Source organism: Hyalella azteca, unplaced genomic scaffold, assembly GCF_000764305.2.
Source record: "Hyalella azteca isolate HAZT.00-mixed unplaced genomic scaffold, Hazt_2.0.2 contig11229, whole genome shotgun sequence".
Taxonomy (NCBI): domain Eukaryota; kingdom Metazoa; phylum Arthropoda; class Malacostraca; order Amphipoda; family Hyalellidae; genus Hyalella; species Hyalella azteca.
In genome coordinates this window covers 157,164-163,925 of record NW_025941232.1, presented here as the reverse complement: position 1 = coordinate 163,925, position 6,762 = coordinate 157,164, and the positions used below count along the sequence as shown (strand labels likewise).

The 6,762-nt window shown below is 37.1% G+C and overlaps 1 long non-coding RNA gene across 1 annotated transcript; it reads left to right on the top strand.

The window, feature by feature from the left end:
* Positions 1 to 4,212: 4,212 nt before the first annotated feature.
* Positions 4,213 to 6,661, top strand: LOC125178591. Its single transcript, XR_007156959.1, has 3 exons — positions 4,213 to 4,274; positions 4,846 to 4,905; positions 6,582 to 6,661. It is a non-coding gene; the product is annotated as an uncharacterized LOC125178591 (long non-coding RNA).
* The last annotated feature ends 101 nt before the right edge of the window (positions 6,662 to 6,762 follow it).

The following is a 6,762-nucleotide window of genomic DNA, read 5'->3' as shown; positions in this document are numbered from 1 at the left end:
TTCTAAAAACTTCCTTTTCGATTACACTTAGGCGTCGAATAATGATTCTGGATAAAAAAGACACGATCGCAGTTCTGAAATAAAAATCCATATATTCTAACGTTTCGGCTATCTACACTTTAGCCATCATCAGAGTAAATAAGATGATATTAGATAGCCGAAACGTTAGAATATATGGATTTTTATTTCAGAACTGCGATCGTGTCTTTTTTATCCAGAATCATTATTCGACGCCTAAGTGTAATTGAAAAGGAAGTTTTTAGAAAACTTGAAAAATTGTTGAAACTCTATATGACCAGCCATTTATTTTTCTTGTCCGATAATTTATTCACAAGGAACTTTATTCATTCAATCGAAATTCAATTCATTTCTAGAAATGAACCTTGTTGATTTTGTTCAAGTTGAAAGGTAATTCGTGTGATCTGATCACACGCGAAAACCATCCTTGTTTGTTCCTTGTCAGGATTAACGTAACCCTTCCTTAATTTTCTTCGTAATCCTTAGTCTATTTAACTCAGGTTTTGAAGAAAATTCAATGACAGGCACATCTAGACGGTATTTTAGGAACCAACGAAAGTCTCAAGTCGCATGAAACAAATACTTTTTTATTCGGCGCTATTTGTTTCAAAGTAAAATTTGGTGATTGTAATGCAAGACTTCAGACCAGCGTAAGCCTAACTCGCGACCTCAGTTTCAGAAAATTCCCACGAAATTTCTCAACAGCACCGTGGCATCCGCTATGCATTTAGACTTGTAATAAGCTGATGCTTTATCAAGCTGTTGCTTTAGCTGATTTCTATCACACACCACCCAAACAGGCTGCAAAATACCGCCTGCACTCATCGTAATGACGGCAGTCCGACAAATTGTTTTATTTGCGCTCGTGACGAGTAAGCAACCGCGTGCAGAACGCTGTAGTCTGACCGCTTCATCGCCTCTTCCGCTACTGCCTGCGCGTTCCATTCATTACGCCGCTCGCTATTACTCATATACTTGATTATTCATAGGTATTCTTATATTTATTGCAACTCTTCATACTTTTTTGTAAGCTTTAGTTTCCGCCAAAATACTTTCGTTGCCTTTCTCATTAATCTCTAATGTTTTTACCACTTAATATATCTTTTCACTTTGATTCTCCCTTCCCTGTCGGCCATTGTTAATCCATAATAATTTCGGGAAATTTTCCGTATTCAATCCATTATTTTCAATATATATTCGAGATGCATAATATGAGAAAGGGTTCTCCTTCACGACATTCATCTGGCACGGGCGACGCTGTTCCCAACACAGCAGATTTTAACTCTCCTATTTACTTTCTACGGTCGAATAAGTGAAGTAAAAAATTAGTGAAAGAAATAACATCTACTGCACAGACGCAACTATTCCTGTAATTCGATTATTTTTATGTTACCCCTGAAACAATGCTGTCGATTGCTCGTGTCGAAATATCGTTTCTGGAAGAAGTAAAATAATTCTCATATAGTATCAAATATTGATCTGAATATGGCGTTCAACCACAAGCTTTAATGAATAGGTTTGCTAGATCAACAAAAAAAAGAAAGTACAAGTTCGCCTGTGACGGTACCAAACGGAAAACGGATTCTTTGCCACTTATCAATATCATTTTTCAAACTATAATATAAATAAATTATTTATGACTTGTAACGATAATTTCTAAAATTTAAAAGCATGATTTCTGAAATTTAACGCAATTGAAAATGAACCTTCCACACTCTTTTTAATGAGACCATTATTTTAGATGCACTAAGACAACATTGTAAAAATTTTTATGATACATATTCAGCTGTCCTAATTTGAAGCTTTTATTTTATATTCAACTGTGCTAATTTGTATCTTTTATTCTATATTCAGCTGTCCTAATTTGTATCTTTTTTTTATATTCAGCCGCCCTAATTTGTATCTTTTATTCTATATTCAGCTGTCCTAATTTGTATCTTTTATTTTATACTCAGCTGTCCTAATTTAAATTCAGCTGTCTAATTTGTAGCTTTTATTTTATATTCAGCTGTTCTAATTTGTAGCTTTTATTTTATATTCAGCTGTTCTAATTTGTAGCTTTTATTTTATATTCAGCTGTCCTAATTTGTAGCTTTTATTTTATATTCAGCTGTCCTAATTTGCAGTTTTTATTTTATATTCAGCTGTCCTAATTTGTATCTTTTATTTTATATTCAGCTGTCCTAATTTGTATCTTTTATTTTATATTCAGCTGTCCTAATTTGCAGTTTTTATTTTATATTCAGCTGTCCTAATTTGCAGTTTTTATTTTATATTCAGCTGCCCTAATTTATATCTTTCATTACACGTGCAGAGGAGAGACGGGATGGCGGTGCCCCAACCACGCGGGCCAGAGCGCTGCGTCAGTCTGGGCCTCGCGGTGCTGCTCGCTCTCGTGCACCTGGCAGCAGCTGGTGAGTCATCCTTGCATAGGGTGGCTAGTGCTCAACCAACCAGAATGATTTTTGATAATGAAAACTTTGTTAGCGAGCAGCAAATAAGTTCTGCATGCTCACAGTTAGAGTATTAATTGCATTTTCAATGGTGAAAACGGGATGTTCCCAGCGTGTTGTAGCCTATGAGCATATATTTCATATCAGCACAACAAAAACAAACTCTTCGTGATTTGGGGGAAACTCTGGAACACTCGGAGACCGCCGAGAAGTTTAGCCTGGGATGTGCTTGTGATTTTACAATAACTTGGGCTAATTATGCGTCATCATTTATTTAAAAATATTATCTTTAACTAAAGAAAGCTCTTTGCAATCGTTGACGGTCGAAAAATTCGGTTGGTTATCTGCTTTAACTCCAGACGAGAAACCAAACAAGGGTCAGAAATTCTTGCTGCTCAGCAGCGCAGGTTAGATTAGACTGTCTCAAAAACGACTATGCTGTTCAAGTCAGTGGGTCCTATAAGCCAGTGGGTCCTATAAGCCAGTGGGTCCTAAGGTAGTGGGTTAATTTGGCAGGTTTTACTGTTTCAAAATTGGCTTTTGAAACAAAATTCTTTTTTGTTCAGACATTTCGACGAAAACAACACTAATTCTTACAAGCGGACTTACAACTACGTAATTTTATCTATTCGAGTTATTTCACAATGCACAGTACTTTAAATGCAATAAATCTGTGATCACTTTAAAAGGAATGTCTATAAAAACTAAGTTGACGCGCGGACCGAAGCGAAGCCATGCCTGCATCGGGATAAACTGCAGGTCTCTGCACTCTCTTGTCGACCAGCAGATCTCTGCTCGGAAAAAGTGAGCTGCACTGCGAACGCGGAGACAATATGACCGAGACTATAGGGTCACGATGAGCCTCAGGCCCGCCAATGCAATACTTGAGAGGCAAAAGTTGCTATCCGATCTGGCAGTGACATTGTTACGTGGCGTCCGGTCTTCCGTGACTGCGGAGTGAACCGAGCTCGTGTTATCAAGTATCTGTGCGCTCGTTTGTATTTTAAAGAATTTTCTTCGAGAATGCAGGTGGTTTCACAACAGTAACTTTTTGAACAGAAACCAGCTGTAAAATCATCAATTCAACAGAGTTGAAGATACTTTGAATTAGTATTTCTGGATAAAACCTTGTTAAAACACTATAGGGAAATTTTGTTCCACTTGACTGATTTATGATAAAAAAGAGAACAATTTTGTCGGTTTACACGGAAACAAATAGTTAGTTGTAAAAAAAACAAGCAAATTATATGTTATCAAATAATTTGTTAAGCTGACACAACTGAAGTTTTGAGAATAAAACAAGAAATTGACTGCAGGAGCAATTTAGATTTTTAGGATTTTTACTGAAATGTTTCTGAGGTAGGAAGTGGAGGAGGAAGACACGTACGGCAAACCAGCCAGGCTTCCAGACGACCTTTTTCCAGCTTTTTGCTCCCATGAAGTTTGGGGAAGAACGCTAAGTTAGCTGCCTCTTGTTTGCCTAATGTTCCTAACTGAAGTTCAAGAGTCTTAAGTTATCTGTATCTTGAAATGCAACAAACCGCAAATGCCGAATGAACTCCAACCGAGCACTTTTTAGCGAATAATTTATTATCCAAAAACCAGTAATTTAGGCAGTATTCTGTCACATTTTTTGAACCAAATTTTGTGATTATCTGAGTGGTGAGAACGTTAGTTGAATAAAAATATTTCTTTTTAATTGATTTATTTGTTGACTTTACTTCTCAGCGCCGTACCTACACGAAGGCTTCCAGCAGTCCAAGCAACCCTCGCCCCTGGACTTCGTCAGTCCACTCAAGGGTGGTGAGTTGTACCATCCTGCAGGATACGTTCTCTCTCTATTCATATTTGTAGGATTTTATCGTCAGCTCCTCGAAATGTGGTCAAGTCCACAGTATGTGAGTGCACTTTTTAGTTCGCTTCTTGTGCACTTTGGCCGTTTGTTGTGCATTTTGGTGTGTGAATGATGTGCATAATTATATCGAAATAGCAGATAAGTCTCAACAATTCTGGCATAAAAAATAATTCTTTGCAATTACCGCTGACTGATGTTACTTTTTCTCTTCTTTCTTTATTTATTTAATAGTGTGGCTGGAAATATGCTGAAAATTGCTAACTGAATGATGAGTATGACGTGCTTATAATTGGCTCTGATGATGACGTGTTTATCACTCGAAGTATTACGAGTTTATCACTTGAAGTATTGCGTGTTTATCGCTGTCTGCGATTATCTACGAAACTTCCGAAGAGGCAGCGTCAGAAGACGTTCAGCGTGAACGCAAGACAGACCATATTTATAGGCATTATATTACTGCGCATGGTGAACGTTCTTATTATCTAATAATAAAACCAAATTGTTTCATATTCATTCCAGGAATGATCGGACCGCTCTTCAGGCCAACTGATCAAGCTTCCATTGACCTACGGACTGCAGGTGAGCTGAGTACAACAACTTTTTAAACAAATCGCTAAATAATAAATTCCTGACCCTAAACAATTTGCAATTAAAATTACATGACACTTTATTATTACTGTTATTACTAAAGTGAAAAATCTGTAACACACTTCCTCAAAATTTTTCCAAAATTAACTTATAAACAACCATCCAATTTTTTTCGCCGCAATATTCTTATTTTTTCTCGTTTATGAGTTCCTCTGAAGGCTACTCAACAGTATAAAACTTCACAAAAATCATTTCATACGTGAAATATTTGGCTAGAGTAAACGTCGGATCCGTAATTACTGACGATGCAGGTATTTAGATTAACCGCTATATGGCCTCAAGAAACTCTGTGCCTCACGAATGCGACGCCTCTTCGCCTCAAGGCCACATTCCGGACAAAAACAGACGATTTGGAGCTGAAAAAAAATAACAACAACAACCCAACTGGTTTTGCGTGAAAATTCCATTGCGATGACACATCCAGCATAAACTAGCGCATAATTTAGAGGAAAAATGTTTTTGAAATGCAAAAGCTGCATAACCCAAATAACTTTGATTATTTTGAACACTCCCGATTGGCCGTGGACATAATGTACATGATGAAAGGCTCCAAACAAACTTCAAGATCACTGTGAGCGATTCGTTGAAGTCACCGAGAGAATACGCTGAATGCGACCAATTTCAAGCGGTTCAAAATTTAGTTTCGGTTTAAATTGCATTCAAATTTCTAGTCATTACTCAGCATAACGTAAATATATATAAAAAAACAACGTATTTCCTCGTGGTCAGTTCTAATCAAGCTGTCAAAACCCACTTATAGCGTCACTAATCTTTTACTGAAACAATTATGTACAAATACCCTAATTTAATTGTTGTACAATACAAGTTATACAAATATCCCGAGCAATTAGTCATTACTAAATACACTCCTAATTCTGAGCAATACTGGAGCTTCGAAGTATTCAAAAAAGTCCAGGGTTCTCAAAAGTTTGCTGCCGTTTATCTGACGTGGCTAAAGCTACAAACTTTCTAAACTTACATTAATATATGAGACTAGAAAATTGACTCTAAAAAGTTTCGGTGTAAAAAACGCGCGTCAAGATACACGGAATTCAGGACTGCTACAGAAGCGAGCTCCGGTGCAGTATGATCCCAATGCTGTGGGAGTATATTGACTCCATGGATAAATTACGTGGAATGACTGCGCATTATCTTGCATCACGTCAATTACTCGAGTCTCAGCCCTCATCTCGCTGAGCTCTTAACGCATCAATAATAACGTCTCGAAATTGAAGAGGATAGCTCGTTTGTCAAAATCTGAATCGTGTGCCGCCTATTTCTATATCAATGTGTGTCTCTTTATTCTTCCTTGGAGCATTAAAAAATTAATACAATCTTGAAAGATTCCATTACGTTCATACAAATGCCACAAACGTTCCAAAAAAATTTTTGTTGGGTTACTACAGCGCCCTTCCTTAGAAAACTGCAATGCAATGGAAAAAATTTTATTCCTCCAAACCTACTCTTTCAGTTCCTTTGAAGATACAGAATGACACGTATTTTTTCAAAATTTTGGAAACGTTCATTAATTGAGCTTAAAACGTTTGGGTCGTTTGTATGAATTGCTAATGAATTGTTTTAATAAATATTTCATCGGTTCTTCTCAGGATGTTACTACCAATTCCATCACTACGAGGAGGGGGACAGAATCGTGACGAATGAGCCTTGCCTAAACTGTACATGCCACAACTCCATGCTAATGTGCTACTTGAAGGTACTAGCAACTATATATATCTAAACTGCACATGCCACAACTCCATGCTCATGTGCTACTTGAAGGTACTAGCA